Below are 13,610 nucleotides of genomic sequence, written 5' to 3'. Positions count from 1 at the left end.
ACCGAGATTATTACTCTTTGTCCATGTACGTTTGTACGTTTCCCGTTTGAATATTCGTCAGACGCCTCATTGTGAAATTATGGATATTTTCAATATACACGGACTCGGGACTTTTCTCCTTCCTTCGTTTGTTCTGAGCGGTTTTTCTCTCAGCAGAATCAACGTTTGTAAAATTTGATTTTTTCATCACTCTACAATAAGGTTAAAAATCGTAAAGCGCACAACCGAGTTCTCACGCAGGAGAAATTTAACCAGGAGGAATTACTGCTCCAAGGTGACTGAGGAGACCGAAAGTCCAATAGTCGCCGGCAGATATTTGACACATTTTACATATTATGCTCATGTTTATAACGACAATGCAATATATTGTTATTGTAAAGAAATATGTGGTTTTTCTTCCCTTTCCTCTCGCCACGTGTAAATAATTTTAGAATTAGTATTACAGAAAATGTGTAGATAGATAGTTTATAACGACGCTGAAAAAGAAATATTAGAAAATGAAAAGATGATCTGACTCGTCCAAGACTCACTATTTGTAAATAAAAAATTTGTCCATCTTATCTTCGAGGCGCACTGCGATCTCAATTTTTCATCAAGAATAATGGCAAGAATTTTGGAAAATTGATCTACTGCACCTGTTAAAAAATAGACTATCTGGCATGATTTAACAATTTCGAAAAAAGCATTATTACGCTTAACGGGTTTGAATCTTGACTAGTGGGTTCAAGTCTTGGCTAAATGGTTTGAGTTTTCGCTAAATGCAGTTCCAGAATTTCCGCTATGAGCCGCCACTTTAATTTAATGAAAAACTAAAGTTGCAGTAGCAATAAGTCAGACGAAAATTTTTTATTGTCTGGACATAGGCCTTTTCAAAATTTAGAATTGAATAGCGTGTCGAAAGATCTTTCTTCATTTTTTGAGTTTACATTTAATTACTATTTGCAATTAAACAATCTTGACAAAAAGTTAAAGTATAATTGGAAGATGGAAAAAATTCAACAGGCCAAAAGTTTGAAACAATGAAGAATGAACGAGATGAGCCAAGAAGCAAGCATTTTACAGTCGAATGACTCCAACTGTCGGAAAATATCACGACCATAACATCGCTGTCGTCTTTCGCGATCAGCCCTTTAATCGCAAAGAAAAACGAATAAAAAGGTCAAGAATATCGATTCGTCAATCGCGCATCTAGCGTGAAGCGTTAATTATTGCCCGGTCATTAAAATGCCAATTTATCACGTGTAAGCACCACCAGTACGCAAGAGCGCGTCGTTTCCCGTAAACTAGCCGTCGAATGCGGTGCATTATCCACGAGCATCAATTTGAAATAAGGCCCTTGAAAGCTTCATCGGGATCCTTGCCCTCGGCTGGCAGGGCGGGGCGACGGTCGCGTAATGCTCTTTGAACGTTCCGCATTTTAGATTAAAGGCGGTTAACCGAGTCTTTCTCTTCAACGTATACACCGGACGAACCGTCGTCTCGTCGACGGACAGAGAGAGAGAGAGAGAGAGAGAGAGAGAGAGAGAGAGAGAGAGAGAGAGAGAGAGGGGGGGAGAGAGAGAGAGAGAGAGAGAGAGAGAGAGAGAGAGAGAAAAAGGACGGCATTCGAATTGCAGTCGAGCGGAAGTAACGTTTATCTCGGATATTTCTTCGCGAAACGACTTGTGTTGATCGCTCACTGCGATGTACACAGGCCGATTCCAAACTATACACGAGGTGGATTTTCAGACGTTCGAGAGACTCGACTGCCCTCTCGTCGGGAAATACGATCGAGGACATATTATATTACCGTCTTCTCCCCGCTCTCACGGCTGAAACGGTTCGCCCGAAGCCCCGGTGGTGTATGCTGCTTCTTTCCCCCTTCAAACACATCTACGCTCCTAATTCCAAAAACGTCCTGTCGCGCGGATGACGAACGACGTCACTGTTGCACGACGATAATCCCGTATCGCGGCTTGCCGTGCCGCGCTTTGCTGATTCATTTCGCGACGGGAAAAAGGGGAACAAGTCGTCGTTCGCGGCGTTGAACGATACCGCGCGCTCGGGCAATCGAAGGTTGCCGCACTTTTTCTCGATGGCGATTTCACAACCGCGCGCGGAATAAAATGCCGTCGTGTCGCGGTAGAATGGAATAGTCAACAGTGTCATAATTGGAATAAATCTTTTGGATTCGATGCAGTAATATCACTGAAATGTTAGCGGAAAATATTGTCTCCAGGCTGAAGGCAACATTTTCCGCAATTTAGAATATAATCAATCAGCGCGGAAGTTTACTAATTGCGATCAGTTCCGCAGGACCTCCATTATTACTTTAGAGCCTGTCTATATATGTATATATATATATATATATATCGCGTACAATATTATCAAGCTCGATATTCGAGGCACTGTAAAGCAATGTACGATGCCCTAGTTTCAATGATACGGCTGTTGAAAAAAAAATGCCGCAGTTGTGACCAACTCCGTCGATACAACACTTTTCTTCCCCGTGCACCCAACAGGAAAACACACCCCTGAGAGTTACCGGAAAGCAAATTCTCCCATCGAAGAATCCACGTCGGATGAGGAAAATCATGGTGGTCTTTAATCATCTTTACACAACACGATCTACTCAGGATGCTCCTTCGCCACGCATGGCAAGCAAGATCTCCATTCGTTGCAGGGGACCTCTCCCTCCCTCACACGCATACACACACACACACGCGCACACACGCACACACACACACACTTTCTCTTTCTCTCTCCCCCTTTTTCCAGCCGCGCTTGAATGTCAACATAGATAACGCTCGAGCGATTGAGAAGTCGGGGACGACAGGGGGACGAGGGGGGGGGAGAGGGGGCAATAAACGAGCCCTCTCGAGCGAGCATTCTCATCCCCGAAGAGTCGCGCGGATCCGGCTCCGCTGGTATAGCATATACGCCGCACTGGCGTGTACGCGCCAAAGGACGAGCTACTGAACATTGCAGAGGCAATTTTCCCCGACAATGCCAGCCACTTTGTTTCGCCGAGGATCGCCCGTGTGCGTGCGTGCTTTGAGAGTCGCGCGTGACTCGGCTACAACGTTGCGCGCCGGTATGTACCGTTTCTTCGCGGTCCGACGCCAAAGGGACTCCTGGGGTCCCGGAAGAGCGTGCAGGCCCTGGCGCCGTGCGCGGTCTTCAGGTACGCGGAAGAGGAAGCGCGCGCCATGAGGATGGCGACGCAGAGGGCGTTAATTAGGCGCTTTAGGCGATCCCGAGGTGACTGATTCGGCCTCTTTTGTGCGCTCAAACGCACGCAGATGTTCGCTCATCTGTCTACCTGTCTGTCCGTTTGTCTGTCCATTCATGCTACTCTTCGCGTTGTTGAGGATATCGCGCCGCGATTATTATTAATATCATTAGTCGAGCGGGGGGCGGAGGAATCCCTCCTGCTCGCGTGGACTTGTCGTGTCTCATCCCGTCGCGGAAATGGAACGCTTTTTCCGAACTACGTCGAGGATCATTGACACGTTAACGATTGAATTTAATAAAGTTACGTTAAATAAATGAAATTCACAGGACGCGTCTGTATCGTTAATCTTTCTTCGTCGGTGTTTTTTAGTAATTAATTTTATATATAATATAATAATATAATATTACATATGATATAATATAATAATTCCATATATATATATATACACACACACACACACATATATATGCATATAAATTTATAAATTGATAAATTTATTAATAATATTAAAGCGACTACCAGTAAATGTAATTTTACAATTTTTTTAAATTGAAATTATATTATAATGTGTGATTATATTTTATGTGTGATTCGATAAAGTACGATAAAACCGTATCATCGGAAACCGGAGATCGCCATTTTTTTCGCAAAATAAGTGGGAAAATTATTATAAAAATTAATAATGGAATTAATTAAAGTACGATAGATGAATCTAATTCGGAATATATTTTCAAATTTATTTTATCGGTTCTCTTCATTAGCAACACACAGTTAACTTTTCCGATGCACAATTAAATATACAATATTTTATATTTAACTTAATGAGACACAGCGGAAATACTGTATTTTTCCGGATCACGAAGTAATATTATTAACACACCGACAAATGAATTAATAAAAATACGATAAATCTAATTCAGGATACGCGCAATTAATCTTTCAGGTGCTATTAATTACGGTCTACAAATGATTTCGCGAAAACACGGCGACGGTCACAGTGCGCCGATCACCGCGGCCGATCAGCGTGGCGTTCAACGTGTTAATTAGTCAGATCGCGAGCAACAGCGCGGAATTTCGCTGGCGGACGTGGCTCCGCGGGCAGCACGCGAACACTCGGCCGAGTGTATTATCAGCGAAAAGGGCCCGCAATTAGAGCTGAAATTAGCCATTAAATACACAAACCGCTCGTTGCCTCTTCCGTGCAAAAAAAAAAAAAAAACAGAAAATTATTTCCGCAGTCTCCTTTCTACTTCTCTTCTTTTTTGTTTTTTTTCTCTCTCTCCCTCTCTTCGTACGATTCAACGTTTATAGGCTCGCGGTGCTGCAACGGCGTGCGGTCCTGCGCCAAAATGCAACGAAGTACAGAATTGTCTCGTTACCGTGACCAGCTGCGCGAGTGCGGCTCGTTAAGAGGATTCCCTTTGACGAGCTCTTTTTTCCTCCCACCCGTCCCCTTGACCCGTTTCCTCCTCTTCCGTCATCGCCACTACCACCGCCGCCGCCGCCGCCGCCGCCGTCCCTGTTCCTCATTCCGCACCACCTCCTCACGCATCTCGTTTGCAGGATTTTGCGTCGTTGCATAAGGAGATGATACGATTACAGTCGCACGTTTCTATCCTTCGCAATCGGACGTGCGCGCGGCCGAGTGCAATTAGGCGCGAGCCTGTGATCAGCCGGGACGAGACGTTTCCGCACGTCGGAAAATTACACCGTACAACGCACAACATATGCGATTAAAGCGCGATCGAACGCAGCTTCGCGCGCGCGGACTCGCCTTGAGATCGGCGCTCGAGGGTGCGCGAAACCGCGCACTCGTGCAGCCGGACGGCCGACATGCGATCAGCCGACGAGACGCGCCCCGTTCGCGCTGTAATCGATCGGATTAGAGACGACGGGAACGAGATAGCGAGGATCGCGCGAGTCCGCGCGGGGAGATTAAGATCGAGCGATCGTGACTCTCGATGCGGCCCGATTCCGAGCGCGGCTGTGCGCTTAATCGCCAGGCTCGCTCGGGGTCGGGGAGAGAAGAGAGAAGGAGGGAGAGGGACAAGCCGAAAAAGAAAAGAATATCCACACATATGCCGAGTACACACCGATACATCGGCGGATAAGTCGGAAATCCATTCGTTTCATTTCGCCGGATTTTACGGCAGAACGGGCGAATCGACGAGCGCGCGCGCGTGCACACCCCGACATACTTTCGCGTATTATCGGAGCGCGCGAATTTCGCCGAGACGGGGCTCGCCGCCGGGTGGCCTCGATGTATCAGCAAAGAGAGAACGGCTGCAGCCGCGGAAGATGGAGGTTTATGAAACGCTGAACGATAACTTCGGCCGAATTCACGCGCTTCGCTCGTGGCCGCGGCGAGTCTCGCGAAGGGATGAAAGTGAATCGCGCGCAGACGAGGGTTGATAACGAATAAATGAGAGAGTAAGGGGGGCAAGGAGGGAGAGGGGCGATCGAAAGCAGAAATGATACGAGCTATACGCAAGAGCAACATTAACGAACGAAATTATCGCGGTGCTGCAAAGCGTAATCACCCCCCTCCTCCCCGTATATGCTCGTCCTGAGTTTCTGTCTGGGAATTCTCATTTTGAGCGACTGCGTGGACGTCGCGGTGGATTTGCATCCCCCACGACGGCGACAACGACGGGTCGGACAATTCAAATGCGCACTCGTCCAGGACGACCGTCATCGGGCCTGCAAATTCGCCTCCAAAGGATGCGGCAGTGACGAGCAGAAGATGAAAGAGAGGGGAAGGGGCAGAGAGAGAGAGAGAGAGAGAGAGAGAAAGGGAGGGGAGCGATGCGCTCTTTTCGAGCTCTGACGATTCGGCCGAGCGGGCCCGGTTTTACATTCGGCGCGCTGGATTTTTATTGTCGACCAGTTTCTCTCCGGAAGGATGTGCTGCCTCCGGAGAATTTAGAGCGCCATCGCCCCCCCCCCCGGGCCGTTCTCTATTCTACCGCGCCGTGGGAATAAACTCGCCGGCCGCGTCGCCGTGCTGTAAAACGCATCGGTTTTTCGGCGGTCGGGTCACTTTATGCCACGCCGGATCGCGGGCTCATACACCCGGGAAACGCACTCGGGTAGACCGATTCACCGACGCCCCCCCCCCCGCGCCTCGCGTTCGCCCGCGATCGGGCCAAGTGTATCCTTTCCCCGCGTCTCGCTCCTCTTTTTCGTTAACCGAACGTGCAGCGGTGTTTTCTGGCCGCCGGATTGAATAGATCCGACAGTTGACTCCGAAATCAAGTCACTTACCTCAGAAAGGGCCGCGGTACTCGACAAAATAGCGTCATCCGGAATCCGCTCCGCCCGCTTCCGTCTGGACGTTAATTCCGTTTCAGTTCCGGCCGAGCGTTCGCTTCGAGACCGGTGCAGGCGTGTGAAACACATGAAAACTCATTCGAGATCGAATGTCAAACTGCTAAATTAAAATCGAGTCGTTTCAATCTCGACATTTCTTCACGCGCACGCGCGCGCGCGCGTGCACGTGTGTGCAAAGGGTTAAATAAAGAGGGCTGTGTGAAACGACGCGGGCGGCTCTCGCAAAGGCCATAATTTAAATATCACGACCCCTAAAAATACCTCCGCTCATGCTTTCACGCGGTGTCGGAAGGTTACTACCTACGTAAAAACAAAATACGCGACGTATAAGGCGCACATCAAAGAGAGCCACGAAAATTCGCTCGATTCTCCAACAATTGCGAGTCGGTTGTCTTCTCTCCCCCCTTCCCTCTGCCTCGCCGCGTTCCCCGTACAGTCCACGGGGGTAGCGGGGGTGTGTCGGTGTGTTCGATGGCGATGGCTCGCGAGTCGCCGTGCCATATAATAAAGCGCGCGCTGGGACGCAACATCGCGGAATACGCGATAAATATTCCGCGGAGTGCCGTTGTCGTGTCTCCCGGAACGCTCTTTTGAAACGCGCGCGCGGACGTGTGGATGTGCGCGAATTTCAAGTATGCGTCTGTCTAAGTGCGCGAGCGAGCGCTCCGCTGAAAATATCGCTCGAGGGAAGGGGCAGGGAAAGGATATCGCGCGAATCAGCCTTCGCGTTATTCACCGGCGGGAAATACGTACGTACGTACATACGTACCTATGATAGAGAGGCCGCGAATTTGCCGCAACGCGAAGATAAGCGGCACGGGGGCGAGGGGCGAGGCGGGAGGAGAGGCGCAGACGCGCGTTGGAATTGCGTAAGTCGACGTGGTCGTATTATTTATCCGTCTCGCTTCCGTCAGACTGACGCGTATCCGATATTATCGAATAATGTAGCGGAGCGCGCACAACAGAGAAGAGAGCGAGCGAGCGAGAGAGAGAGAGAGAGAGAGAGAGAGAGAGAGAGAGAGAGAAAAAGAGAGAGAAGGGGGAGGAGAGGGAGAGACAGGAGAGAACGCGCGATATCGGCCTGACAACACTTCGAGTTTACCACAACCGCTCGTTAAAGTACGCCTCTTGAGCAGCGAGGCGAAGGGCATAGGGCGCGCATAGCTCGCGGTAAATATAGACTGTGTTACGCCGACACGCGATACCGTCGAAAAGTTGCGGTGTTTGAGTGCTCATAAAGTACGACCGTGCGAAACCGTGCCTCGAACGTTCTATGAAATACTCCTCCCTGCCTCCCTCTCTCTCTCTCTCTCTCTCTCTCTCTCTCTGTGCCTCTCCCTCCTTCACTTTCTCGCACTTCCCACTCTTTCGCTGCGCGAAATGAAATCGGATCCCGCTTATCGCAATAATGCGGAACGCGCGCGTCCGCGATTACCAGGATCGCCGTTTGCTCGGTGAACGATGCGAAAAAAAAGAAAAAAGACAAATTCTCCCCCTCGTGCGTTCACCGGTACGACGGTTGCGCCTCTGTCCTGCTCCTCCTCCTCCTCCATGGAACGCATCCGAGATTATTGAATAATCTGCTCGGCTGCGTTGTGTAAGCCCGCGTTCAAATCCATCTGACAGCGATTCACTTTAGATTTCCTTGAGCCTCGGCTGAGATAACGCCGCCGTCGCCGCACAGTCAGAGTAACGTTTTCCGAACAGACGCGAAAGATGCGGATCTCTCCTGCCCGGTCTCTCTCTCTCTCTCTCTCTCTCTCTCTCTCTCTCCCCCTCCCTCTCATTTTGCCGCTGCTCTTCTCGCGAAACAGCGCCGGCATGGGGTAATTGCAGCGCTCTCGGCTCATAAATTACTGCGAAATCGATCGTTATTATACGGCTTGTAGCATCATTACAGAGCGGGATATATCTTACGTTATCGGGTAACGGCGAATTTGCATATCAGATTTCGAAGTCGTCTCGGCTGATTCCGAGTCGCCCCGTGCCCCCGACGATAATCTCCCGCTGATAAGATCCGTGGAGCTGGGAGGGAGCGAAGAAAAGTCACGGAAACGAGAGGGAGGGAGAGGGAGACGTTTCATTGAAAATTTCACGTCGCCCGGCGGCGAGATCCCGCGGCAAATCGCTGATTTCCGGGTAATTGACGTGACACACACGGGCTGCTTAAAAGTACATCGAGAACACACCGTGCGTGTATACTCTCCATTGTGGAACAAACATGTCCCGTTCATACCTCTCGGTTATCGATCGATTCATCGATCAGAGGGATGCGAGCGGAGGAGGGACAACAATTGTATAAACACGAGAACACGGAACGTTGAGTACAACGGAAAGTTGTCGGGGAAAACGAGAAGCAAAGACACTCGTCCTGTTGTGGCAAGGAAAAACAAAAGGAGGAGAGAGAGAGGGGGAAGGGGGGTGAAAGAGAACGGTATCTCGCTCATCTCTACCGCCGTTTTCTCCCTCACGCTTCTCGTTCCTTTGCTCACCGGATATAGACGGGAAAAAGGGCGCGAAAGAGAGACGTGACGGACCGGCGAGCCGAGATCGATAAGTATTAACGACTATTTCGCAAGCACAGAATCCACCCCCGCGTGGGCTACTCCCCTTTCTCATGTCCGTCCTTCTCAGCTGACTTTGTCCCCCCCGCACCGCCTCTGTACTATGCCGGTATTGTGCAAGAAGAGCTGCAAAACACGACGAATTTGCTCGTCTTCGTGGCGTGGCAAAAGAGAAAGAGAAAGAGAGAGAGAGAGAGAGAAAAGGACAAAGTACGATAGCAAGACGGAGCGAGGGAGGGAGAGAATGAAAGAAAAAGAGAGAGGAAGAAAGCATAAATGTAAGTCGAGAGTAGGTAAGTTGCATCGACATCGTCAGCCTGATGCGAATGTGTTTGGAAGAGATGAAAGAGAGAAAGAAGGGGGAGGGAAAGCGCGAGTCGGGTCTCGTAGGTGCGAATACATAGAGTTGCAGCGGCGCGCAAGCTTTCAGTCAGCGGATAGAATCCGATAGAATTCGAACTAAGACGAATAGCCGTTGTTCCGAAGTCGGAGCATCGGCAGTTTTTCAGTGATATCCGACGGAAAATTGCGCAGCCCGTACGGGCGACGTTGCGAGCATTCGAAACGGGTTACCGGAGAGAGAGAGAGAGAGATAGAGAGAGAGAGAGAGAGAGAGCCCGGGCTCCTCCTCTCAGACACGGGCGGGCATCTTTTAACCGTGAAGCCGTGATTTAAAGTTTCGTCAATAAGGCGCTCAATGTCGAGAAGCGAAAGAAAGGAGGAAACACAAGAGAGCGAGGGAAAAAGAAAACAAAGAAACGAGGGAAGAGCGGGAGGGAGCTTGCCAAGGAAAATGCGTCCGATCAATTTTGCACTCGGCAAACTTCGGCGAAGCGCATCGCGGCTCCAACTTGCCGAAGAATCTGCGGGCAGCGTGTAATTCTTGACGTATCGCCGCGATTAACTCCGCGCTCCGGGGGTGGGGTGGGTGAGGGGGAAAGTGCGAGTCTGCGAGGGCGAGAACGTGATATGAAGCGGTCTCGCGGACGAAGGAGGAAGCGAGCGAGCGCGGCCGTTTTCAGCGCAACAATTATTCGCGATCGGTCGCGCGTCGCGTCGTCGTGGGAACACGCGAAACGACAAATACGGCGCGCGGCGCTCCCGCCGCCGCGCATTTCACCTCCGCGGATTCAATACAGCCCCCCTCCGCGCGACCAATGGGGCTGCTCTCGCACGCCCCGATATGTTCGCTCTTGGCGAGAAGCAACAGCAACACCGCGCCACCCTCTCACGGTGACCTAACTGAACGAAAAGCTGCAGCGCTGCAGCGGGAAACTAGTTCATCCGTGTAACTTCCGCGCTGAAAACCCGCGGCCTGCGTCGCCTTCGCGCGACCGGACGGAATATTTGATTATTCGTCCTATCGATAATTCGCCGCGTGCGACTCGCCCTTCGCACAGTGCGGCGACGGTGCGAACGAAAAAGAGAATACATCGCGCGCGTATGGAGAGAAAACGATTCCAATATCTCACGCCGACGAATAAGAAAAAATGGCTCTTCTAAAATATAAATTTCCTGTTGAGCGCGAGAAGGGGGCTAAATATTTACAGAATTTACGAGGTTCACACGTACTGCCGCCGAGGCTCTTCATCGACGCGACAGTGCGCGAAATGAAAATTGGAGAAGCTGTAACGAGACGAGGATACGAAAAAAGGTGAGACGGGTGAGCCGATGTGTAAAATGACGTTCCGAATAACCTAATAAATTAATGACGGAGCAACGAGACGAGCGAGGTTCGCACTTAGCAAGCCCCTTCGAAGATGAAACCTCCGGTGGAGAGGCAAGTTCTGAAAAAACGCGCCGTACAATTTCATTCTCATTCCGCGCCGCGCAGCGGCATAAGTGAATGAAGAAAATTGAAAAAGTCCCCATGTATGTGCCGCCACGTACAAATGCGTCGTATGAACTAACGAATTTAATAACCTAATAAAAACACGCGGAAACGTGCAATCTAACGAACGACGTGGAACGCGCGAAAGTTCTCGCGAGCGCAAGTCGGCGTGTCGTTGCAAAACGAGAAAATAAAAATCGAAACCTCTGTGTGTGTGTGTGTGTGTGTGTTGCTCTCACAAAAGTCCGCCATCTGAAATACCAGCGAAGAAGAAGAAAAACCAGCAGAGCGGGGCGGAGATAATAACGCATTAAGTTACGCGTGTAGCTGCAAAATGAGCGAAAAACGAGCGGCGCGCAACGGGGCGTCGGCTTTCACGGGTCGTCGCGAAGTGACGAAAATCCCGCGCGTTCTCGCCGGCGTGGCGCGGCGCGAGCGGCTTAAAATTGCGCAGAGGATCCTCCGTTTGCCGGAAGAACGCGAGTCCACATTGCGGTCAAGCATCCCGCGCGTTTTAATACCGCGGCGAATGGAGCCGCTTATGACACGTGCGGCACGACGCAATGCGGTGTGATGCGAGATGCATTCTTCAAAATCGCGCGAATCGTTCTTTTACAGCGGCGGCACGCGTCCTCAGAAATTGAGGTGACACGTGCCTTATATTAATGCGCCAGCCCGACACACACACACACACACACATACACAGGACGAAAGCTAGAGCTAGCGCGATTTCCCGCGCTCGACCGGCTGCTAAGAAGCCGGTTAATCAAAAGTAATATTGCGTCGTTATGTATGCGCCCGCTCAATCTCACTCTCTCTCTCTCTCTCTCTCTCGTTTCTCCCTCGCTCTCGCGCGCGCCCGGACGCGTCGTCGACGATGGGGAACTATTACACACGCTTAAATTGCGCCCGTATATACATAGCCCGCGATATTTATCGTCGGCTGTATTTCGTGAGTTACGGTGTTCTAAGTCCACCACAGACCGCCGCGCAAATTAACGCCAGGCATTACGAGAGCCCGCCTGGCTGCCTTGAGAGAGAAAACGCGTGTGCATGCACGTATAGACGCGCCCTGTGACACGGCCACGGGGGGCTCGGGACGAGGGGGAGAGAGCAGATATTATGTTACCGTTGGAGCGTCTTGTGCAGCACGTGTAAAATGTTCGACTAGCGAGCTCCTTTGCATCGGGTCGCCGCCATAAAGGCGGAGTTCGGCCAGCGCGACACGCGATTTACTCGAGATGCGGTCGCTGCTTCTCGTTTAACGAAGCGCTCGTGTAAAATTTCCGAACGTGAAATCTTCAAAAGGGAGAGGCGGAGAAGGGAGAAGAGGAGAGACCGCTGGAAATCAACACTCAGAAAAGTCCATCGGAAGAAGGAAGACTTTCCCCGCAAAGGTAACATCTCCAAAGTGCGGAGATCGCGGGCGCCGAAAGTGAACGATTTCGGGATCGCAGCAAGTCGGAATTCAGAATTCGAATTCGCCCCAAATTTACGGGGAGAGACCCCCCCCCTCAACCCTGCTTAATCCGAGATGACACTCGGAAGATTCGGAGTTTCGGAGCGAATGTCACTTTTGAGGATTCTCAAGCAGCTTCCCGACGCGGGATTCCACGGAGTCGGGCTGAGCGTACTTCAAGTAACGCTGTAACGTTACACGGCGACAGGGAGAGGAGGGGAAGGGGAAGAGCAAGAGAGCGAAAAAGAGCGCGCCGAACGAGCGACAGCGATGTGTGCGTTTTAATTTATGAAAGCTCGTAGCCGCGAGCCAAGATGGCTAACACCTTGTTTCCGTTTCGAGCGCGGGCGGCCGGGGCAAGTTCTTTGCCCAAGTAATTACACGCGATTTCTCGTCGCGCGGCTAATGAAGGCGGTCGCCTGACCGGACGGACGGACGGACGGGCGGGCGGGCGGAGTATGCAAAGGGCAAAGTGCTAATTTACCCCCATACTCCCCCCCGGGCGCCGCCACGCTGCGCTGCGCTAGGGATTACGCGAATAATACGAAAGTTATGAGCTGCTAAGGAGGCGGGTTAAATGTCTTCGGCGTCCTCTTATGGCGCTTAAACGCGCAATATCCGCCGGTCTCGATTCACACGCTCGGTAATTAGACGCGAGGCGGCGGCGGCGGCGGCGGCGGCGGCGCGGCGGTTGCAGTTTCGCGATGTTTACACCGGGAACGTGCGATTAATCCGCCGAGAATAAGCCGCGTTTATTCCGACGGAAACGCGCGCGCGCTCTCTCTCGATTAACGGCTTCCATTAGCGCCAAGTCGTTCGCCGATCGGCGAACTTTGCCCTTGCAAATTTTTCCCTTGCGGCGAAACGCGAGACGAGCCGCCGAGGGCTTTTCATCCGCGCGAGACGCGGATATTTCCGGCGGTTTGCCGTCGAAATGGAATGAAGCCGTTATTATTAGCGTATTTTTCGTTCCACCCGCTTGACCGGCGAGAAAGGTGAAACGTAATTAGCGAGCTTTCTAATGAGCGCTTATTTCTTGGTGACCGCGGACGCGTGTGCGCGCTCGTGCGTTTGTGTGTGTTCGGTCGTTTGTGCGCTCATAATGTCCTGCGAAAATATTCACGAGTTTCCCGCTCGGTGCGCCGCGCACATTCGCACATTCGAGCATGCATCCTGTCGAATTCAAGGCTGGTTCCTGTTTGCTGGAAATTC

Source organism: Harpegnathos saltator, unplaced genomic scaffold (assembly GCF_003227715.2).
Source record: "Harpegnathos saltator strain DR-91 unplaced genomic scaffold, Hsal_v8.6 scaffold414, whole genome shotgun sequence".
NCBI classification, from domain to species: Eukaryota; Metazoa; Arthropoda; class Insecta; order Hymenoptera; family Formicidae; genus Harpegnathos; species Harpegnathos saltator.
The sequence above is the reverse complement of the archived record's forward strand: the minus strand, read 5'-3'. Positions refer to the sequence as shown.